This window comes from Suncus etruscus, chromosome 13 (genome assembly GCF_024139225.1).
Source record: "Suncus etruscus isolate mSunEtr1 chromosome 13, mSunEtr1.pri.cur, whole genome shotgun sequence".
Lineage (NCBI taxonomy): Eukaryota > Metazoa > Chordata > Mammalia > Eulipotyphla > Soricidae > Suncus > Suncus etruscus.
In genome coordinates, this window is record NC_064860.1 from 97378315 (window position 1) to 97403151 (window position 24837).

Genomic DNA, 24837 nt, shown 5'->3' on the forward strand with positions numbered 1-24837 from the left:
TCTCTCTCTCTCTCAGTATTTCCAATATTTCCCTGCACCCTCTTTTTTTGGTTTTTGGGTCAAACCCGGCAGTGCTCAGGGGTTACTCCTGGCTCCATGCTCAGAAATCGCTCCTGACAGGCTCAGGGGACCATATGGGATGTCTGGAATCGAACTACCATCCTTCTGCATGCAAGGCAAATACCTCACCTCCAAGCTATCTCTCCAGCCCCTTGCACTCTCTTCTTGCTTGCAAAGTTTCTGAAGACAAATTTATCTCATTCATTTTTTGGGGGGTGGGTGGGTATTGTCTCAGGGATCACTTTTGGCCACTGCAGGGGATCACCAGGATGTTTGAGATTGAACCAGGTCAGCTGCATGCAAGGCAATACCTTATTCATTACTCTATCTCTGAAGCCCCATCATTTTTATCTTTTATATTATAACCCATGATTTACCAAGTTGTAAATCTTCATGATACAGTTTTTTGAGGTATTCAATGGTCTGACACCACCAATTCCACCACCCAAGTCCCCTCCCTCCAACCCAACTTCCAAGTCTTTCCCTTTAGCAGGCCGAAACAAATTTACTTCATATTGCTTGGTACTATACAAAGGCAAATGGAATTATTAAAAATAGATTCATTAAAATTAATTAATTAATTAAAAGTAAATGTGTGATCATTGTCATTATATCTAACAATGCTAAGTCATTTTCTGTGGATTTACTGGGTTCGTTGGCACTAGTAGAACTTTCTGTGTTGTTTTCACTCATTGAGCTTGGTGATCTTTTTTTTTGGTTTTTGGGCCACACCCGGCGGTGCTCAGGGTTCCTCCTGGCTGTCTGCTCAGAAATAGCTCCTGGCAGGCACGGGGGACCATATGGGACACCAGGATGAACCAACCACCTTAGGTCCTGGATCAGCTGATTGCAAGGCAAACGCCGCTGTGCTATGTCTCCGGGCCCAAGCTTGGTGATCTTTTACATAGCTTTTTCATCAGATTTGCTGTGGTCCTTCTAGGCTAATAATATTATGAAATTTGGAGGTGTCATATGGCTGCATATATGGCCATGTGCTCCATTATTCTTATCTTTGCTCTAAGCAAAGTTTCTTCCTCTGGCTTCTTTCTGGCTTTTAAAATAGTCTTATTTTCTGTAATTTATAAAAAAAAAAAATACCTGCTTATCTTTTATGTAACTTATAAAAAAAAAAGTGTATGCCTGTTGTTTAAATATAAAATATAGAGTCCTAGAGTTGGGGGGGTAAGGCTCCTTTGGCTGGCGGGTCTGACAGCTGCAGGGTAATGGCAGAGAAATGATCCACAGGCAGTCAGTTGAAGTTTTGGGAGAAATCCAGCTTTATTTCAAGGCCCTAACCACATGTATTTCTCCATATGGCTTCTAAGCTAAGAAGCTTCTCTCCTGTTTCCCTCCATGATCCCTTGCTCCTTTTTCAGCCTCTCCTTCCCTCCAGGCAAGGCTTATCTTCTCAACCACAGACCCCTCTCAGCTGTGGTGGATATGACGGTATATACCGGTGAGATTAGCATATGGCATTGGAGGAGGGATAACATATGCCTGCTTGCTTTATTTTTCTATCTAGTCTGCTTGGCATTCTCTGGGCTTTTGGGTCTGTGCTTAGGATCTAACACTGGTCTGGGGAATTATCAGTTATTATTCTTTCAAATATTGCGTCTCCTTTTTCCTCTGATTCTATCATTCCCATTAGGTATTTTTCATATCTCCCTCCATTGATCCACTTTCTTTGGTATTCTATTCTATTTCTTAAAATATATCCTTGTCAATAGACCCAGCTCCATAGCTCCTGAATCACTCTTCCAAATAGATCGATTTACCAACTTAAAACTTCAAGGCCTTTTCAGAAGAAGGGCAGGAGATTTCCATCCCTTCCAGAGAAGCCAGGAAGCCTCCACACCCACCTGACCGCTGCCATTTCAAATGGACCCAGTCCGCAGGCCCTAAGGTTTATAGCCACATATGCAGTTGCATGCTTCAATTTACACATTTCTCACAATTATATTTCTTATCAGAAGGGAAAGAAAAGAAAAATTTCTAAGCTAATTCCTCTGAGGGTGCTAACTACAAAGACCCACAATAGAAGTATAGCAAACCCAATGCGGACAACACACAGAAGCTCACAAAACTCAGCAAACAAGAGCAGTCACATGGAAGACTCAACCAGCACCAACAAGTCCAGCAATTCCTCAGTGACATTAAGGACGCCAGTGTGAAGATGTTTTATGAGATTAGAAAAAAACATAGGCAGCAGCAACAATAACAAAAGAGTAGCATAGGTAGCCAGCAAAGCACAAGAAAGTATGAAGGTTGAAATGAGAAAATAACTATCAGAAATAAAGAGTCTTGTAGGTGATATTAAAAAAAATCAACAGAGGCTTTGAAGAGATTAACAGCAGCCGAGGAAAAGCTCAAGAAGCACCAGGATGAGATGGAGGAAACTGCTAAAAAACAACAGAAGGTGCTAATTAAATAGTCTGGAAAGAAATGAACAGCATACCGGAGAACCGTGGGATGATGTCAAGAGAACAATATCAGAGTCCCTGAATAGAAGAAAGAAAATGTGATGAAGTGATAGCTAAAGAAATCATACATACATAATAATTTACCAGAGTTGAGAAAAACAAGCACTGAGATGCAAGAGGCCCAAAGGATCCCAGTGAAAAGAAACTCAAATCAGAAACCTCCAAGACACATTGTACTTCAAACGGCAAGACCCAAAGATAGAGGCAGAATATTAAAAATATTAAAGAATATTAAGAATATTAAAAATATCAACAAAGGAAGGTAAACACAAGGAAAGCCCAAAGATTCACAGCAAGTCTCTCAGGTGACAGACACTCTATGAGCCAGAAGAGAATGAAGAGATCTAGAATAAAATCAACACCTGGCCGAGATTACTCTATCCAGCTAGATCATCGTTCATATTTGAAGGAACAAGATAGACTTTCTTGGACAGGCAATAGCTGACTGGGGATGTATAGCCTTAAAATGAGTCTTACGAAAGCATTTGTAAAGAAGTTTTTTGTTTTGTTTTCTTTTTTAATTTTTGGGCCACATAGTGACGCTAAGGGGTTACTCCTGGCTCTCTGCTCAGAAATATTTCCTGGCGGGCACAGAGGACCATATGGGATGCTGGGATTTGAACCACAGTTGGTCCAGAGTCAGCTGCTTTGCAAGGCAAATGCCCTACCACTGTGCTATCTCTCCGGCCCATCCTCTCCTTTATTGTTTCTGCTCTCTGATTGGCTACCCCTTGAGAGCTCATCCAATGGGAACAACTAGCCTGAATGCCTATGCAAATGACAATTCAGGGTAATTATGGGATGGCCTATCAGATCTCACATGCCTTGGTAAGGGTTTGTAGGGTGATGGTATAGACTTTTATGTGAATAGGACACTAGGATGCCTAACTGGGTCGCATATGCATATTCGGCTGTGATAACTGCTCCATCAGAAGACCTTTCATCTGCTTTCTGGTGTCTCCCTTTTCCCTTCCTCCCTGACACTACCGTTTTGTTTTCAGTTCACATCAGATCCCAGCAACATGTCTGACATGCCTGAGTCAGGTGATGTTTGCTTTGTAACTTCAGGCTCCGTCTTTAATTGAGTATGCCATGCAATTTTTAGGTGGTAGCTGAACATTATGTATCAGGTAAAAGGCACTGCTACAAATGGTTTCTAATGATAAGGTAGTGAGAGAGAAAGAGAGAGAGTGTGTGCGTGCGTGCGTGCGTGCGTGCATGCATGCATGCGCTCACACGTGGTAGGGTAGTTCTCAACTATGTTAGGCCTCAGTTTTCAGGACATTCTATGCCTCTGAACTGTTACCTTCTCAAATATCTCTAGTCCCTTCCTTCTAAACTGGACAGACAGGATTGAGTCTGGTCAGAACTGGACAGATAGCCCAAAAGGGAGGGCATTTGCCTTGCACACAGACAACCCAGGTTTGATCCCCTGCATCCCACATGGTCCCCAAGCACAACCAGGAATGATAATTCCTGAGCACAGAGCCAGAAATCATTCCTGAGCACTGCCAGGTATGTTGCCAATAGTAGTAGTAGTAATTCCTCCCAGCACAGGCTTTCTCTGGTTATGTCACTGAAAAAAATGCTTTACCAGACTCATAGATGAGAGTGCTCAGGCTTATTTTCAAGTGGGTCCTTCCCATCCACCTTCTCTCTGCTTGATGCAGGAGGAAATTTTTCTTCTCTAATCAGAGCTCAAAGATCAGGGATTTGGGTGAGTTGTATAGCCCTACCTTGCATTCATGAGGCCTGAGTTTAATCCCCAGCAACACACACACCACACACGCACAGCCTAGGAGATCAACTTACTAAAGCCTGAGACCTCTCCCCATTATGTGTGGTTCTCCCTGGAGTTTTGGCTGTATGTTTGTTCACACCAAGCCTCTGGCAACTTGTCTTTCTTCCAGTTTCCTTGGCTAAGTCAGGGTTCCTGCCTGTGGGTTTCTTCTTCAGCAAACCAGTTCTGCCTGATGTTGACCTCTCCTAGTTGGCTAGTGGATGTAAGAAGAGAGGGTGATTTTCTAACCCGCTCTGCTTTTGCTGGAACACAATGGTGACATCAGCACTCCTTGCTTGCTGGAACTGACTGCAATATCTCAGAGAACATTTGCTATATAAAGGCATTATAGGGTTCAAGGGAGGGGGTAAGGTGCTAACTTTGCACAGGGCTGGCCCTGGGTTAATTTTCAGCCCCACACAGGATAGTCAGAGCACCTTTGAACGTGACCCATCCCCTTAAAAATGAGAGAGAGAAAGAGAGAGAGAGAAGAAAGAAAGAAAGAAAGAAAGAAAGAAAGAAAGAAAGAAAGAAAGAAAGAAAGAAAGAAAGAAAGAAAGAAAGAAAGAAAGAAAGAAAGAAAGAAAGAAGAAAGAAAAAAGAAAGAAAGAAAGAAAGAAAAGAAAGAAAGAAAGAAAGAAAAGAAAGAAAGAAAGAAAGAGAAGAAAGAAAGAAAGAAAGAAAGAAAGAAAGAAAGAAAGAAAGAAAGAAAGAAAGAGAAGAAAGAAAGAAAGAAAGAAAGAAAAAGAAAGAAAGAAAGAAAGAAAGAAAGAAAGAAAGAAAGAAAGAAAGAAAGAAAGAAAGAAAGAAAAGAAAGAAAGAAAGAAAGAAAGAAAGAAAGAAAGAAAGAAAGAAAGTAAGAGAAAGATAGAAAGAAAGAAAGAAAGAAAGAAAGAAAAAGAAAGACAAAAAGAAAGAAAGAAGAAAGAAAGAAAGAAACAGAAGAAAGAAAGAAATAAAGAAAAAAGAAAAAGAAAGAAAGAAAGAAAGAGAAAGAAAGAAAGAAAGAAGAAAGAAAGAAAGAAAGAAAGAAAGAAAGAAAGAAAGAAAGAAAGAAAGAAAGAAAGAAAGAAAGAAAGAAAGAAAGAAAGAAAGAAAGAAAGAAAGAAAGAAAGAAAGAAAGAAAGAAAGAAAGAAAGGAGGGAGGAGGGAGGGAGGAGGAGGGAGGGAGGGACGGAGGGAGGGAGGGAGGGAGGGACGGAGGGAGGGAGGGAGGGAGGGAGGGAGGGAGGGAGAGAGGGAGGGAGAGAGGGAGGGAGGAAGGGAGGAAGGGAGGAAGGGAGGAAGGGAGGAAGGGAGGGAAGGAGGGAGTCTAAACACCAAAGCCCGAATTGCCTAGCTATTGTCTCTGCCATGGGCACGTGGCATATGGACAGAAGCACATAGGTGGGTGACTCTTTGTGCCGCATGACTGAGCAGCTGTTCCTGTGTCCAATTATGCTCTCCCTTACACACACACACACACACACACACACACACACACACACACATACACACACACACTGGTCCCCAGAGATGCCCACATACATGTCCTACATGTTCACATCCAGAGAACTCAACCAGCAGCCAAAGACAGAGAGCAAACCTGAGAGAGTCAGGAGGCTGAGTATGCCCCACATGCAGGAGGCCTGGGCTTCATCCCCAGTGCCACAGGGTCCCCCAAGAGCCACCAAGGAGTGAGCCCTGAACACGAACCTGGGGATAGCCCCTGAGTGAAACCTGGTATGGTTCCCCAAAGGCCCAGAAGCATTGAAACCCATTTGTGATGAATGCCCCAAATTACCTCATTGGTTATAAAATATATGGATCAGGTATGTATAAAATAACTCCCAGAAATGCATCAGAAGTCCCTTGGAAGATGCAGGAAAGGAAGGAAAGAAGGCAAAACAGGGACAACTTGAACCTGAAGCCAGGCTACTCCGAAGTTACCAGTCAAAGGTCACATAGACTTTTCATCTTCTTTTTGACGCTCAGGGGTTACTCCTGGCTAAGCGCTCAGAAATTGCCCCTGACTTGGTGGGACCATATGGGATGCCGAACCACGGTCCTTCCTTGGCTAGCGCTTGCAAGGCAGACACCTTACCTCTAGCGCCACCTCGCCGGCCCCCACATAGACTTTTTAAAGGATGAGAAAGCCAACCTGGACTACAGAGGGAGATAGGTTGTTCATCCTCCAAACAAAGATCCTTCTCGAAACAGAAACATATCAGAAAGATAACAAAGGAAGAAACTTGCCTTGCATGCAGCTAACCTGGTTCAATCCTTGACATCACATATTGGTCCCCTGAGCACTACCAGGTAGGCTTCCCACCACCCCCCCAAAAAAAAACTCCATAAACAAAAACTATGTTCACTGTTTTATGTATATATATATATGTATATATTATGTATATATATATTTATGTATATATATATAACGAACCACAAAATAAATATAGGATCTCGGGCCCGGAGAGATAGCACAGCGGTGTTTGCCTTGCAAGCAGCCGATCCAGGACCAAAGGTGGTTGGTTCGAATCCCGGTGTCCCATATGGTCCCCCGTGCCTGCCAGGAGCTATTTCTGAGCAGACAGCCAGGAGGAACCCCTGAGCACCGCCGGGTGTGGCCCAAAAACAAAACAAAACAAAACAAAACAAATAAATATAGGATCTCTAACCTAGCATGTGTGTGTGTGTGTGTGTGTGTGTGTGTGTGTGTGTGTAATTTGAGATCTGCAATGCTATTGAATGCAAAAATTGGGCAAATTAATTTAAAATACAGGTTAAATTGTGATTCTGGACTTTTCTATAAAACTATTTTTAGGGGTCAGAGTGATAGCACATATTGGAACATTTGCCTTGCACACCGCCGACCTGGGACAGACCTGGGTTCAATCCCCAGCATTCCATATGGTCCCCGAGCCTGCCAGGGGTGATTTCTGAGTGCAGCAGAGCCAGGGGTAACCCCTGAGCACCACCGAGTGTGGCCCAAAAACAAAACAAAAAAGCTATTTTTATTTTATTTTATTTTATTTATTTATTTATTTTGGTTTTTTGGGTCACACCCGGCAGCGCTCAAGGATTACTCCAGGCTTTACACTCAGAAATCACTCCTGGCAGGTTCAGGGGACCATATGGGATGCCGGGATTCAAACCGATGACCTCCTGCATGAAAGGCAAACGCCTTACCTCCATGCTATCTCTCCATCCCTTTTTTTTTTTTTTTAAGATAAATATTTCTGCTGTGAAGGCAGATGGAATGCTAGATGGCTACCAACTTTCACAGCCCAGTGACATCCTCATCTAAGCCACAGTTTTCAGTGGCTGTGGAAACTGAGGCAGGCAGATTTGGGGGGGGGGGAGAACAGACTCCCCCACATGGAATCCAGAAATCACACTCCATATCCCCAGCACTCAAAGCAGCAAAGGTCCATCTCCTGGCCACAGGGTACTCATGGAGCCTGAATTTCAGCCCATCTCTGCATCTTCTCCCATTGACGGGGAAGTACCTGAGGTGGATGGACATTTGAAACGACACAGACAGGCTGATCCAGAATGCAGGAATCTCGCCAGGACAAATAACCGGGCTTCCTCAGTGGATCCAGGACATTCAAAAACCCTGGGAGAATCACCTTCAGGCAGAACAGACAGAGATCGGCCCCAATCTCTGTATGAGCCGGACCTGAACAAATCAGCCATTTAAATGTCTCCTTTGGGGAAGCAGAATGCCCTGAATAGCGAGGTGTTAGATGACCTCCCTTTGCAGTTTGCTGCTTCCCACGTGTCTAGACACTCCAGTAGACGCATTACATAAGCGCTACAGACCGCATCTCTGCATGGAGAGTTTTGCAATGTTGCTTGCACAGACATCGGCAGGCTCCTTTGGGTTAGGAATTCTTCCTGCATCCCACACACGGCCTGCCTTGTTCTTTGGAATGCCCTAGAGAGCTCGGCGTTATTAGCTATACCAAATGACATCATTCTTCTGCAGTGGCCTCTATCTGGTCACCTTAGTCTGTGACTGTTGCTATGGTTAGATAAAGTGACTGTAATGGGCTAAAGAGAAGTTTTTCAGCCATCTGGGCCCCTAGAGGCCACCAGAATATCCCATGGGGACCACTGGTGGAAATCACATGAATGGAAGACCAGGGCATAAAAATAAAGAGGGGAACCAACCAGTAGAAAAGAGGGTAGGGAAGGGGGATTACAGGAAGGAAATGATAGACTTGAGTGTTACACAGCATCCCATACGGTCCCCTGAGGACCAATTTCTGAACACAGAACCAGGAGTATTCCCTGAGCCCTGCCAAGTGTGCCCCCCCCCCAAAATACAGGAGGGCAGGTGTGCGAAGATATAGTACAGCAGTAGAGCAAATGCTCTTGCACAGGACCAACCCAGGACAGATGGTGGTTCGACTCCCAGCATCCCATACGGTCCCCCGTAGGAGTGATTTCTGAGTGGAGTCAGAAGTAACCCCTGAGTGCCACCGAGTGTACCCCCCAAAAATAAGATGCAGGAAGAAAGTGACGTTGAAAGGTGCCACGATGAGAATCAGGTGATAAACACTGGACTCCAGCCTTCAACTCTGCTCCAGAATCCAGGTTTTTGTTTGTTTGTTTTGTTTTTCTTTTTTTGTTTTTGGGTCACACTCAGCAGCGCTCAGGGGTTACTCCTGGCTCTACGCTCAGAAATTGCTCCTGGCAGGCTTGGGGGACCATATAGGATGCCGAAATTTGAACCACCATCCTTCTGCATGCAAGGCAAATGCCTTACCCCCGTGCTATCTCTCCGGCCCCAGAATCCAGGTTCTTGACCTCATGGTGGGAAAGAATTCTAGAGTGTCAGAGAAACCGAGTCAATGGTGTATAAAAGCAAAAGCAGACACTTGAGAATCTACACGCAGACATTGCTTAGTGTAAGGGTGCTCCTAAGACGAGCTATTAGTCAGAGAGTAAGCTCCTACTGGTTGGGCTGTGAGTGCAGGGTTGGTTTAGAGAGAGTGTTGGGCCACTTCCATGCACATTTCTTGCTTATAGAAGAGACCTGGGGTAAGTTTGTGAGAGTCAGGATATGTGTGGCACTTCAGAGAAGAGAAAGAGTTGGGGCTGATTGCTGTAACCCCCTTTGACGCTGTTTCCGAACCTCCTGGCAGATGGCCCTGTACAGCAGGGGTCCTCAAACTATGGCCCATGGCCCTGATCTTTCCTGGGCATCATCTGGGAGGACATTTATCGGGGAGGCCCTCCAAGGACATTTATTGGACCCACTGGGTGTTTTTGCCACCACTGCCTGTCCTGCTTAGCAGCCGACTCATCTTTGCCTGCAGTGCTCCTGTGTGGGATGTGCCCGCAACGCTCCGACTCCCTCCTCCTCTCAGTCTCCGGCAGGGCCCTCAAACTATGGACCCACTGGCCACTATTGTTCATAAGTATTTTTATTTTAAACTATAGTTTGGCCTTCTAATGGTCAGAGGGACAGTGAACTGGCCCCTATTGAAAAAGTATGAGAGGGACCAGAGGATAGCACAGCGGTGGAGCTTTTGCCTAACATGCAAATGAGTCAGGATGGACTCAGGTTCAATCCTTGACATCCCATATGGTTCCCCAAGCCTGCCAGGAGCGATTTCTGAGAGTAGAACCAGGAGGAACTCCTGAGCACTACCAGGTGTGACCAAAAAAGCAAACAAACCAAAAAGTATGAGAATCCCTACCATAGAGCAAGTGTTCCAAGGGACCCCATAGAGTAACTGCTCTAGGTATTCTCCTTGAAGGGAGAAAGCTTCGGAGACACCACTCCAAAGATGGGGAAGGACAGTACAAAGAAGGGTGCCATGTCCCCATGATTTGTGGTTGCTCTCAGGCTTGATTCCAAGCCATCCTTCCTTCCTCACTGAGAGCTGGGGTGAATGAGCTTGTCCGTTGGCCTTGCAACCATTATTATCAACCATTATGATGCTCCCTAGACACCCTTAAGCCCCAATTTTTATGCTGAACTTCCTGGTGCCTCACATCCCACTGGTTGACCTCCTTTTATATCTTTTATATCCCTGGCCCTGTCACCCTGCACATATCCCAGTTCTACCTAAGCACTGTTAAATTGGAATAAAGTGGTCATCAGCCTGAGACCTGATCTTTCCTGGGCATCATCTGGGAGAATGTTCTTGGTTCCAAATACACCAGGTGGACGAAAGTTGACTACCAATGGTCAACTGGGCCAACACATTTCAGAATCAAGGCTGCACTCAGCATCCCAACATGTTTGGCCACTTTCCTGGATCATAGTGGTGACTGTAAACCCCGTGAGCTTGTAAAAAAAGCCTGTAGTGGAAGCCTCATGCCCCAGTCCAAGGGGATTGTGGAACACAGTTCTAGAAGTGACACAGGAAAGAATCCACACAAGTTAGGGAGATCAAACAGGCTCAGGAGCTTCCACCCTAAGCTTGCTCACTGCAGGCAGGCTATAGGGCATCAGCAGGCAGATAGGCAATCTGCCCAACTGGAAGGAGTCTCTCTGCCCCGAGGTCTTTATTGGGAAGAGGAGGAGCACCCCTGTGGGTGGGGAACAGGTAGGGGCAGGGGCCAATCCAGAGGTACTTCCCACCCATGGAGGACAAGCACAAGCAAAGAAGAATTATCCAGAATAATGTAAAAGCTGATTACTGCAACTGATGCCAGTAAAGTCAGATCTTGCGCAAGTAAGAGAACTCACCCAGGTTCATTTAGAATGGGGTGAAAAATGGCAGATGGGAACAAACCGAGTCGAACTTCCTGAGTGACTGCAGTGAGACGACTCTGAAATATTTAAACCGTTACACAGCCCACAGGATTTACCTGTGTGGGAAGAAATAACGAAGGGAAGGGAAGGGAAGGTCCTTACTAGTTATGTGTATGTGTAGCATATACTAGTTATGTGTATGTGTAGCATATCGGGTCTACTACGGACGTGACCTATATGACTGGGGGAATGTAACCTATGCGAAGAGGAGAATGTGACTGCAAAAAAATACCAATGGTGTTAATCCATACTTTTATATTTCCACTTTCAGGTGGTAGGGTCTGAAGAAGCGGGGAAACCGCGAAGAATTAATAAACCAAGTCAGTCAGGAGAGAATCATGGAGTCGGTTTGCTTCCCACCTCATGCTATCTCTTTGAGCTCCAAGCCAAATGAACTTTTCTTTATTTTCCCAGTCCAAAATCCACCAGGGAGTGAAGGGTCGAGTGAGCTGGGTGGACTTTTACATATGAAAGGGATAGGTTTAAAGGAAAGAGAAGATGGGAGAATGCCTTTGTTTTGGGTTAATAGCTGGGTCTCATCTTACACATGACCTATGGGACTAGGGGGAAGTGATTTATTTTACTGGGAGAGCACAGGTTTGGCTCCATTGTAAAACGCCAGGTGTTTGTTCTATCAGGCGCTCATCTCCCCCTCCCCAGCTGAGGTAGGGATGCTGATGTCTTGGCCAACAGGGGCCTCCTGTCAAGGGTTTCATTCATCGAGCGCAGAAGTCTGCTCTGCTGGAATGGCCATTTACATAGGATCCAAACCTGTTTCTGAAGGGCCCTGAGTGGGCGTAGGGTCTGTCTTTCCAAACCTGTTTCTGAAGAGCCCCAGCTTCATAGCCTGAGTGGGCATATGGTCTGGCTTTCATGACAACCATGTCTCCCTTTGGGTTCTCAGCATTCACAACTTATTATGACAAGTTCTATTGGCAGAAATGACTTCTAGGCTCAGTGTGCAGGCTTGCAAGGCAAAAAAACATGATTAAAGACAGTACCTGATCAAAGAGGTGAAGGGGAGGTGAACAAAGCTAGCAGCTCAAGGGCCGGGGACAGCTGCTATATGGGTCCTTACAGGTGTCTGTAGAGCAACACAAAGGAGGACACACTTGGCAATGCTCAGGGATACTCTGTGCTCAAGGATCACTCCGAGCGTTGCCTGCCATCCAACCTGGGTGAGCCTCATGCAAAGCACAGCTTTCTCTACCTGCTATTCCATCTCTTCAGCCCAAGGAGATGTTCCGGCGGTGCTCAGGGGTTACTCCTGGCTGTCTGCTCAGAAATAGCTCCTGGCAGGCACGGGGGACCCTATGGGACACCGGGATTCGAACCAACCACCTTTGGTCCTGGATTGGCTGCTTGCAAGGCAAACGCCACTGTGCTATCTCTCCGGGCCCCCAAGGAGATGTTTTTGATGAGAGTCTCAGTTTTCTAGTTCATTCTCCATCAGGTCAGTTGTGCCCAATGTTGGGCACTCTCTTGCTCGTGGCCACTCGATCTGCACAGATTTCATGCAGACATTTCAATTAGGCCAATTCCTTGGAGAAAGGACTTTCAAAAAGAAAGCGGGGAAGGGGGTGAGGGATAGGACAGTGGGGAGGGTGCTTGAATTGCACACAGCTGGCCCGGGTTCTATCCTCGGCATCCCACAGGGTCCCTTGAGTTCCACTAGGAGTGATTTCTGAGCTCAGAGACAGGAGTAAACTCTGCGTGCTGCCAGGTGTGACCCCAAACTAAACAAAATAAATCAAAAAGGGGGTAGTTTTGGAGAGGGCTGGCACTCTATTCCAGTTAACTCATAGCAGGGTTGACATGTGATTCCCCCAAATGATGGCGACTTCTCTCACTCACACATCCCCCTGCACCAAGGATTCTTGCAGATGGAGCCACAAAAGACCCAGCAAAGCCTCTCTTCAGCATAGCAGCGGCTGCACCCCAGCAAGCAGGGGAGGGGGTTCACCCCAACACTCAAATTCTGCAGCTGCCAAACATGGTTTGACTGCGAGGCTCCATCTGAAGATGGGGTGATGTACCAAGGAAGTGCACCCCTGAAGGCAGGGACATGAGGAGGAGGAGGAGCCAGTTGGTAGTTCACTGGGGTTGGAGCTTGGTTTCAGGCACCAGCCACACCCAGGCCATTCAGTGCCCCAAGCCATTGCGTTGAGGAGTCCAGGGCTGACGGACAAATGATGCCTCTTGAGTGGGTGGCCCCAAGAGAGGCTATCCTGTCCCGTGTCCTTCCAGGAGGCAGCAGGGGGAGCCTGGCATAAGGAGGCTGCTGTCTGCTATCTCCTCCTACCAGGTCCCTGGTCTCCTGGCAACCGGGTCATGTGATGTCCTTGAAAGCTTGAGTTCCACTCCAAGATCCCTAACTCCTGGTTGAAGATTAGCCAGGCCCCAAGAGACAGGACACTGATTCAAGAAAAGGGAGGGAGACAGACAGACAGACAGACAGACAGAGACAGAGACAGACAGGCAGGCAGGCAGGCACACAGACACACAGACAGACAGACAGACAGACAGACAGACAGACAGACAGACAGACAGACAGACAGACAGACAGAGAAAAAATAATGCCTGCCCCAGAGGGTCAGTGGGAGGGGTATGGGAGGGAAACTGGGGACATTGGTGGCTGAAAATGTGCACTGGTAAAGAGTGTTGGACCTTGTAAGAGAAACTCAATCAGGAACAACTTTGTTATAAGGATATTTAAACAGGGTCAGAGCAATAGCTCAGCAGTAAGGCATTTGGCTTGTATGCGACCAATATAGGTCTGACCCAGGTTAGAGTCCCGGCATCCCATATGGTGCCCTGAGCATGCCAGGAATACATGAGCTTCTGAGTGCAGAGCTAGGATTAACCCCTGAGAGCTACTGGGTGTGACCCCCGAAAAACAAAAACGAAACAAAAGGATATTTAAACTAAAGGGAAAATAAACAAAATGGCATTTCAGAAATAAAAGATAAAGGAATTCTATGAAGTCCCCAACTGGGCAGAAGGAGGGCACATGGGACACCCCTTCCCCAGGATGTCATCTGGGTGCTGAAAGTTCTGGAAGGACCTTTCTCTTAAGCCTGCAAGATTCTTGCCCCACCACCACCACCACAATAGGCATTTGGAAACCCCCTTTGAAATCTTAGTGTTTTCATTGCTTTCTCTGGTAGAAGGCAGAGTGGCCTCCCTCTGGGCACACTTGAAGCTAGCACAGAGGAACCCCAGAGCCCCGGAATTCCTGTGATGTGGAGCGCATGGGTGCCTTGTGGAAATGTACTAATTATTAACTTCCCACCTCACACTTACTGTGGACACAGCGGCATCTTTTGACTTTGCAAAGCACCATTTCTACCCATGGGTCAATAATTCCAGATAAGAGCGAATTTACCCTGAGACTCAAGTGTCTTAGAAAACTTTAAGTATGACCTTGAGAAAATGGCACAGCCAAACCTTTTGCCCAAAGGGAATGGAAACAGCAACAACAAAATGCCCAACAGCAAAATTACCTGGTTCTGGGAAGAAGAAGAAGAAGAAGAAGAAGAAGAAGAAGAAGAAGAAGAAGAAGAAGAAGAAGAAGAAGAAGAAGAAGAAGAAGAAGAAGAAGAAGAAGAAGAAGAAGAAGAAGAAGAAGAAGAAGAAGAAGAAAGAAGAAGAAAGAAGAAGAAGAAGAAGAGAAAGAAGAAGAAGAAGAAGAAAAGAAGAAAAGAAGAAGAAGAGAAGAAGAAGAAGAAGAAGAAGAAGAAGAAAAGAAGAAAGAAGAAGAAGAAGAAGAAGAAGAGACGAAGAAGAAGAAGAAGAAGAAGAAGAAGAAAAGAAGAAAGAAGAAGAAGAAGAAGAAGAAAAAGAAGAAGAAGAAGAGAAGAAGAAGAAGAAGAAGAAAAGAAAAAGAAGAAGAAGGAAGAAGAAGAAGAAGAAGAGAAGAAGAAGAAGAAGAAGAAAAGAAGAAAGAAGAAGAAGAAGAAGAAGAAGAGACGAAGAAGAAGAAGAAGAAGAAAAGAAGAAAGAAGAAGAAGAAGAAGAAGAAGAAGAAAAAGAAGAAGAAGAAGAAGAAGAAGAAGAAGAAGAAGAAGAAGAAGAAGAAGAAGAAGAAGAAGAAGAAGAAGAAGAAGAAGAAGAAGAAGAAGAAGAGGGTCCCCAGCAGCTCACAGGGCTTGAGATGCAAGAGGAGGAGGTACAGGGGCTCGCTGTGGCTTCCTTGAACCCTGAAGTCAAAGTCCCCATAGAAGAGAGTTTGACATTTCATAAGGGTTTGGAATGTCAAAAGAAACATGTAGGTTTCTGCTCCAACACATGTCTGTGTGGTTCCTTCACTTCTGTCCACACTCACTCCACTCCCCCTTTTGCACACTTCTATCTACCTGGCCCCCCTCTCTCCTCCAAACCCTGTCAGTGTCCTGTTTGCCCAATTCTGGTCCTCCCAGGATCTTGCTGAAGTGTGGACAGAGTGAGTATAAACACCCAGCCTCAGCTCCCAGCGTCCTTCAGCTCAGGCTGATGCAAGGTAAGCAGACCTGGGAGAACTGGCTGTTGCTCTGACTCTGCCAATTTTAGGGGCTGGGGGAGACCCATTGGGGGATCAGGACTCCCCTGGACAGGGCTCTGTGCCAGCCACTGAACAGAATGATATAGCTGCCTCCACTCACTTGAACCCAGGGCCGCACGGAGCCTCAGAATCACTGGAGGAAAAACCTGGCTCCATTCCTACTAGCTCGATGGAGCCCCTAATGTTAAGATCTGTTTGTTTGGGGACCACACCTATCCAGGCTTGTAGACTCACAAGTGGTGCTGAGGAGTAAACCCAGCAGACTCCACCACTGTCCAGTCTCTCCAGCCATTCACTGAGCTGCTTTCAAATAGGGGCTCAGGAGTTTGACCCCCATCCTAGTTATGTCCTTGCTCCCCTCCTACCTGGCATGGTCATGATCCCAGCAATAGGCTCTGGGGTCCCTTTATAAAAGGAACAGAAGTGCTGGAGAGATAGCATGGAGGTAAGGGGTTTGCCTTTCATGCAGATGGTCATTGGTTCAAATTCCGACATCCCATATGGTCCCCAAACCTGCTAGGAGCGATTTCTAAGCATAGAGTCAGGAGTAACCCCTGAGCGCTGCTGGGTGTGGCCAAAATAAATAAATAAATAAATAAAATAAAATAAAAAGGAACAGAATAGGGGCCAGAGCAGTAGCACAGTGGTAGGGCATTTGCATGTGGCAGACCCAGGACAGACCCAGGTTCAATCTCTGGCATCCCATAAAGTCTCTCAAGCCTGCCAGGAAAGGTTTTTGAGCACAGAGCCAGGAGTAGCCCCTGACTACTGCCAGGCATGGCCGAAAATAAAAAGTGGGGGGGAGACAAAATAAAATTCAGGGTCCCAGAGCTAGGAGACATATAGGGCCTCACTCACAGCAGAAAGACATTGAGGTAGAAATAGTTGAGCTCAAACCCAGCCCTAGAGAGGGGACTTTGGTCTGGGGATCCAGGGCCTGCGGAGACAGTGCCAGGGGCCAGCCAGGGGGACAGGGAGATCAGAGACTTGCCTTCCCCAAGAGGAAGGTCACCTTGGAAAACCCAGTAGTAGCCCTGGAAGTGACACTAGGTCAACAGGAAGTCAGTTAATTGCAGGCTGAGGAATTCTGCACAAATAGCCCCCAGATAAGGAACCCCAAGACCAAGGTGGCCCTGCACAGGCACCCTGAAACCACCATTATCAAATCATTTGCTTCTGTACTTTCTCTCCAAGGATTGGGGCATTCCTAACCTTGACCAGAGGGACCCCCACCCCACAGTCAAATGAGTTTCTGAGTCAGGAGCCCTAAAATTTAGGATTCACCTGACAGTGAGCAGTGCCATTTTCTGGGGCCCAATTCAGGGTCAACCCCTGGGCTGTATCATTCTACTTCCCAGCCCCTGTGATGGGGGGGACCCTTCCCAAGGAGCTGGGCTGGATGCCTAGGGGAGTCCTCCTGGTCTGCTGAAACTCACCACCCCTAAACAAATTGCCAGTGCCTGGCCTTGCCCCTGCCCAGCTGGATACCTGCTCTCCAGAAGGGTCAGGTGAGATGATGACGGAGCAAGCTGCCAGAGTTGGGGTCAAGTCCCCCCACCATCCTCCCCACTGGAAGTGTGATCTGGACTGGCCCTGAACACAGGGCAGACAGCAAGGGGACTCTGGGCCCCACTAGGAAGAGCTGCTAAGGGGTTAATGCACGGTGGTTGGGTCGGAACCGCCCAAGACCAAACAGAGGAGGCTGCAGCTCCATGGCCACTCTGACCCACCCTTTTCTCACTGGCTCAGATTAAGGAAGTTTGGGGCTTCTCCGCATTCTTGAGGCTACACAACAATTGCCCTAGAGCCTCCGGCTGCTCCCCTGAACTCACATTCCCTGGGGAACCTTCCCGGAGTTTGACTCTGCTCCAGACAGAGGCGAGCCAGCAGGCTGAGCCCACCCCCACCCCACCCTGCCTGCTCAAGTCCAACCAGATGGGCCCAAGCCTGCCCCTGCCCTGCACCCGGCTTCTTCCCACACTGGGTCTCTGCAGGTGGAGTCCAGGTGAGATGGGGCCCCCTGAGCCCTGGCTGGGCCCTAGAGATGAGATTCTAGAAATTCTCTGCTCCCAGAAAATGGGGAACCTGCTAAGTCAGACACAGCCAAGGGTGAACTGGTCTCTGGGGCCAAGATGCTTCCTAAACACAAACGCCCCCACCAGGAGCCTCTCTGCACTGCAGTGAGGGTGTGTGTGAGTATCCAGGGGGGATGCCACCCCAAGAATGCGCTGTGACCTTCTGCAGGGAGGACAGACCAGTCCAGTCTCTACGTGTGCAAAGGAGTCTGGGGAGATAGGACAGGGGTAAGGAGACACCCAGATGCACACCGCCCACCGCAGCTCCACGCCCAGCACCTCGTCTGATCCCTGAGCACAGAGCCAGGAGTGAGTACTAAGCACAGAGCTGAGAGTGAGCACTGAGCCAGGAGTCAGCCCTGAGCACAGAGCCAGGAGAGAGCACTGAGCACAGAGCCGGGAGTCCTGAGCTTCATGGGTGTGTGCCACAAACAAACCAATCAGAAAGAAACCTGCCAGAGGTGTGTGGGCTCCTGAGCCCTGGAATGGCCCTGTGGGGCTGCAGGGGGGGGATTCACAAGCCTGAGGTTCTGGCCCAGGCTTCCTTCTTTCTCCAGGACACTGCCCATGTGCTCTGCAGGCCACAATTTCCATGAAGAGAAGAGGCAGGTCCTGAGAGGCCTGGGCAGGTGCGGTGTGGAGGGTAGAGGAGCCGCCTTCACCCAAAGGGAAGCTCCCCTCTGCAGATTCTGCTCCCGCTGGTCTGCACAGTGATGGATACAGGTAGGGGTGCCCTTGACTCAGCTGTGAGCGGCGGGAGGTTGGTGGTGACACCAGACGCCAGTCCTGCAGTTGTTCTTGGGGCACAGGCTTGGCCTCCCGGGCCCACCTCCCTGCCTGGGACAGAATCAACCTCACTGATGATGCCTCCTGGGACTGTGCCCTTGGTGGGGCTGATATTTGTCCCCTGGGGGCTGAGGGCAGAGGTGATACCCAAATCCCTCCCCACCATCCTGCTTTTGCATCCTCCTCCTGGCTCAGAGGCTGTGACCTCAGATGAGGCCCAGGACGAGCAGATGGGCACCTGTGGCCCATGTCAGGAGAAGGCGTCTGTGGAATCCGCTAGAGGGCCTTGAAAATGTGACCCGCTGGGATTCCATTGCCTGGGGGGTCCTCAAGAGCCCACCACCCGTGCAATCCACCGATGCACTGAATTCCACTGTGATTCAGTTCTGCTTAATTCTACTACAGGAGAGACCCACTGCAGTCCGCTACAGGAAGGGCCTGTTGGATCCCACTGATGGAGGGACCGCTTGGAATCTATTGCAGGAGGGACCTGCTGGATTCAACTGCAGGAGGGACCCACTAGATTCCACTGTAGGGTAACCCCTGGATTCCTAACCCACTGCAAGGTGGGCCTGCTAGGTCCCACTTAGGGAGGGACCACCTGGATTCTACTGCACATGAGACCCGTTGGATTCCAGTGCAGGAGGGACCCAATGGATTTCACTGGGTTGCGCTGCAGGAGGGACCCATTGGGATTTTGCTGCAGGAGGGATCCACTGGATCCTACTATAGGAGGGACCCACTAGGTTTCGTTACAAGAAGGAATCACTGGATTCTAGTGCGAATGGAGCCCACTAGATTCCACTGCTAGAGGGACCCACTGGAATCCACTGCAAGAAGTGCCTGCTGGATCCCAATGAGGGAAGAGAGGGCCACCTGGATTTTTCTACTGCAGAAGAGACCAGCTGGATTCCATTGTAAGACTCACTGGACTCTAGTGCAAGTAGAACTCACTGGATTCCACTACAGGAGGGACCTGCTGGGTTACACCGTTGGAGTGACCCACTGAATTTCAGTGCAGGAGGGGCTCGTGGGACCCACTCCCCGGCTAGGGTGCAAGGAAGACCCCAGCTTGCCTGGGAGATGTGAGCTGCCGAGCTGCCTTTACTTATGGTGAGCCACAGATTAGGGGCGTCTCACTCCTGTCCACCCTTCACTTTTCTCCACCCACCAGGGGAGCAGGAAGCCCGGGCTCGCTCACCCTCTTGGAACCTCTGGTGGCTCTTCGTGTGGAGCGAGAGGCACAGCCCACAGTGCTCAAGTACCATGCAACACCAGGGGAAGGACCAAAGCCTACTGTCCAGCCTCGACCTGGTGGTGGTCCTTATAAGGCCAGCCCTAGCCTCCCCGAAAGGCCCGAACATTGCCTTCCTGCCTTACCCAGTGGGAATGTGTGGGGACGCTGCCCACCAGCAGAGGGCAGCAAAGCATGGACTTGGCCCTGGGCCTGGAGGACCCTAAGCAGAGTCCCTGGACCCCTGATGGGTGGGTGGGAGAAGGGACATCCCTACCAGGAACTGAGCTGTTTGAACTCAGCACTCAAGTGGGCTCTTTCCCTTGACTCAGCACCACAAGCACAGCTGTGGGGAGGTATCGAGGAGGAGGGAGAAATGATCCCCCAGAGGCATGCAAGGGGTTCCAGGAAACTGAGCACTAGTTTAGGAGCAGTACGAAGCAGAAGGGGAAGGGTAGAGTGAAAATAGCATGGGGGGGGAGCGTCTGCCTGCCTTGCACACGGCCTACTCGAGTTTGATCCCTGGCATCCCATAAGGTTCCCCAAGCTAGTCAGGAGTGATTCCTGAGCACAGAGCCAGGAGTAACCCCTAAGCACCACAGGCATGGCCCTAAAACAAAAAATAAATGAGTGAGATGGGGAGGAGGAAGAGGAAGAGGAGAAAGAGGAGGAGGAAGGGAAGAGGGAAAGGAAGAAGAAGAGGAAGGGGAGGAAAAAGGGGAGGAGGAAGGGAAGAGGGAAGAAGAAGAAGAGAAAGAAGGGGGCCGGAGAGATAACACAGAGGTAGGGCATTTGCCTTGCATGCAGAAGGATGGTGGTTCGAAGCCCTGTATCCCAGATGTTCCCCCGAGCCTGCCAGGGGCGATTTCTAAGTGTAGAGCCAGGAATAGCCCCTGAGCACTGCTGGGTGTGACCCAGAAAACAACAACAACCAAAAAAAAAAAAAAAAAAAAGAGGAAGAAGGAAAGGAAGAGGAGGAGAAGGAGGAGGAGGAGGAGACCTGTAGCAAAAGCGCAGCATGGAGACTGTTTGCCTTGCATGCAGAAAAGTCCGGGTTTGAACCCTGGCACCCCATAGAGTTTCCAAGTTTGCCAGGAGTAATTCCTGAGCACAGACCCAGGAGTAATCCCTAAGCACCACCAGGCATGAGCCCAAAACAAAAATAAAAACAGAAAGGGGTGCTGGTGTGAGAGGGATGAGGTATATGTCACAAGTTAACTCCCTGTTAATTAGGATGGGACTCCTTATTCTTTAAAAAATTGTGCCAGGGGCCAGTGTGATAGGACAGCAGGTGCGGCACTTGCCTCGAGTCAACCAACGTCAATAAAGGAGGAGTGGGCATGCGTCTAACTTCAATTGGGGGTGGGTCCCTGTACCTCTGGGACCCTTCACAGTGGAGCTTTGAGGGTCACCTGTACTTCTGGGATTGAACCCAGGTCAGCTGTCCCCCATCCATCCCCGTCCTATAGCCCAGCCCGCCTTCTTTCTAGGCTGTCACTGTGATGGTCACTGTAACAGCTCTTTGGGGCCCACACTGGCCCAGTGACAGACCATGCTGTGGGGTCACCACCAGGGGACAGCCATGGGGTCCTGGCCAGGGGCTGCAGGACACACAAGGAGGGTCCAGGAGCCGCATCCTTCCCACCCCAGCCCGCCTCCCCCTTCCCTTCCCGGCAGGCGTCGCTGTGACTCAGGATCCTGGAAAATCCCTGCAGTTTTTCAGCTGCCTCAGCAGGCGTCGGTCCCCGAGCTGAGTCAGGCAGGCCGTGAGTAAGACACGCACGTTGTGGTTGCCACGAGGCGGCACCCCATGGTCAGGTCCGGTGCCCCCCGAAGGACGCAGCAGTGTTCATGCTGTCCGCAGGCACTGGGCACTCTGTGTGGATATATTGTGGATTTGGAGTCTGGCCCAAGTCAGTGGAATCACTGAATCACCCCCATGCGCCCCATCCTCCATGATGGTGGAAATAAATGGTGATGGGTTGGCCCTCGAGATGGAACACTAGGGTAGGGCCAGGGGTTCCCATCAGCTCTATATTGGCCTCTCTCAAAGCTTGAGCAGCTTAGGAGAGTTATTCAGTTTGAACTGTGCGATAGCGCACTGGGGAAGGTGTTTGCCTTGCATTTGGCTAACCCAGGTTCAATAGCCGACATCCCCTATTGTACCCCCGGGCACTACCAGGAGTGATTCCTGAGTGCAGAACCAGAAGTGAGCCCTGAGCACGAAGCCAGGAGTCATCGCTGAATACTACCAGGTGTGGCCCCAAACAAACACAGAAGTTACTTTTGGGGGCCAAAGCAGGTAGGGCATTTGCCTTATATGGTCAACCTAGTTTCAATCACTGTCATCCCATGTGATCCCTTGAGCACTGCCAGGATGACCCCTGAGCACAGAGCCAGGAGTAAGCTCCAAGCACTGTCGGACATAAAACAAAAAAATGAGTTTTTGTTTGTTTTTATTTTGTTGAGGAGGGGAGGAAAGAAGGAAGAAAGAAAGAAAGGAAAGGAGGGAGGGGGAGGGAAGGGAGGAATGAGGGAGGGGGGAAGGAAGGACGGAAGGAAGGAGGGAGGGGGAAGGAAGGAAGGAAGGAAGGAAGGAAGGAAGGAAGGAAGGAAGGAAGGAAGGAAGGAAGGAAGGAAGGAAGGGAATATGGAAAGGTGGAAAGATGGGAAGAAGGAAAAAGGGGAAGAAAGGATGGATGTAAGGGAGAAAAAAGAAAGAAAGGATGGATGGAAGGGAGGAAAAAGGGAAGAAAAAGGGAAGGAAGATGAAGGAAGGAAGAATAGATGAAGGGAGAAAGGGAGGTAGGGTGAGTGGGTAGGAATGAAGGAGAGAAGAAAGGGTAGAAGAAAAGGAGGGAGGAAGAAGGGAAGGAAGGAAAGAAGGAAGGAAGGATAAAGGGAGGGAGGGGAGGAAGGAAGGGGAAAAAGGAAGTAAGGAAGGTAGGAAGGAAGGAGGAAAGAAATGGAAAAGGAAGGAAGGGAAGAAAGGGTGGATGGAAGGGAGGAAAGAAATGGAAAAGGAAGGAAGGGAAGAAAGTGTAGATGGAAGGGAGGAAAGTATGAAAGAAAGGGAAGATAAAGGGAGAAAGGATGAAAGGAGAAAGGGAGGGAGGGAGGCAAAACACAGGGCCAGAGCGATAGCACAGTGAGGAGGTAACTTACCTTGCAAGCGGCCAACCCCAGTTCAACCCCCAGAATTCACATGGTCCCCTGAGCCCCACCAGGAGTGCTTCCTGAACGCAGACCCAGGAGTAAGCCCTGAGCACTGCCAGGTGTGGCAACAATAAAAAGAGAGAAAGAGGGGGCCGGAGAGATAGCATGGAGGTAAGGCGTTTGCCTTTCATCGATTCGAATCCCAGTGTCCCATATGGTCCCCCGTGCCTGCCAGGAGCGATTTCTGAGCCTGGAGCCAGGAATAACCCCTGAGCACTGCCAGGTGTGACCCAAAAAAAAAAAAAAAAAAAAAAAGAGAGAGAGAGAGAAAGAGAAAGAAAAATTGAAAATGGTGGGAGTAGAAAAGGGCAGTGAAGCCCTGGTGATGGGACCAGCCTCAGGATCCAATGCACCCCCAAAGTTTGATCTGCCTCAGTGCCCTGAACACAGACACATGTGAAGTTCAGGAACTTTCGGTACAAACAGTGACAGGCACGGTGGGCAGTGCCCAACACGTTTGCAGACGAAGCAGGTGGCATCATGTGGGTGCCCCTGCCTGCAGGGACACACCAATTAAGATGTGGTTATTCTTTCTTGGAGGGAGATCGCGCATACACAAAGGCGAAGACAGACAGACAAAGACAGACAAAAGTGGGGAAAGGATTCCAGCCAAGACCGAATCCTATTCCAATTTATTGAAACTGAAGGCCGGCTTGTATATTTTTTGTGGGCATAGTTCTGCTCGGACCTATAGAACAGGCATAACAGAACCCATTAGTAAATGAGATGGAATGTGCGGATGATGAGATCTGTCTGTATTAGGTCAGGATGTACTGAGAATGGAACCTGTCTCTGGCAGGTGGGGTCTACAAGTAAGGCGACCTTCACTGTTTAATTCTCGAGGCTACCTGCTTTGAGCAAAGTCACAAGGTCCTTCATTTTAACTAAGTATTCTGCCTGTTCTAAGAAGCTCCCTACATTACCCCCCCCTTTTTTTTAATATAAAGCATCTCAGCACACATGGTCTGGGACATGGGCACCACCTCACGCACCCTAAACTCTCCAGACCTAGAACCAGGAGACTCTGGGTGCTGTGCAGAGCCCAAAGACACTGTGAGACTGGCAGGGAGGCAGAGGAAGGGGCCCTTCCATGGGAGAATGTGCAGGGTTGGGCTGGGCTGGGCAGGAGCAACCGGGTTCAAGTCCAGCTTCCTGGGACTCTGGGCACCGCTGGCGGGCCAGATTCCTGCATGGGCACCGTGGTGAGTAGAAGCCGGAGCCTGTGGTGGCCACAAGGGCACCAAATGTTTCCCTCAACTCTGGACTCAGTGCTCCTAGGTCCGCCCCACCCTTTCTGAGTGCTGCTGGAAAGGAAGAGCGCTATGGGCTCAGCATCTCTTTCACAGCCTATTCCCCCGAGCACTGTGCCATGAACAGCCCAAGCACCATATTGTGAGTAGCCCGAGCACTACACCTAGAGTCGTCATGAGCACTACACTGTGAGTAGTCATGGGCACTGTACCACATGTAATCATGAGCACTGCATAGTGAGTATCTCTGAGCACTGAGCCTCGAATACCCTGAGCACTGCACCCTGAGTGGCCCTGAGCCATTGTAGCACCACCAAGCGTGATCCCACCCAAAAGGAGAATATATATCCCTACTCTTTCTCCCACTTCTGAAACTGTGGGGACCGCAAGAGTCCTGACCTCTCCTGTCATCACAGGATCAGTCCCAAGATTCTCCCAAACCCGCCCATTCTAGGTTAGGGGGCCCCTGCCACCAGTCTGAACTCACCAAAGGGTCTGATCAATGACTCCAAAATAAAGCCACATCCTGGCGGACTGAGGCTGGGGGCTGAATGAATGAGTCCTGGGGGTGGGGAGGGAGGGGCAGGATTCATCTTTCCAGGAGTATACAGTACCGAGATTCACCTGTGGGAGGGCCTGTTCAGGAGCACTCAGCTTGGGGA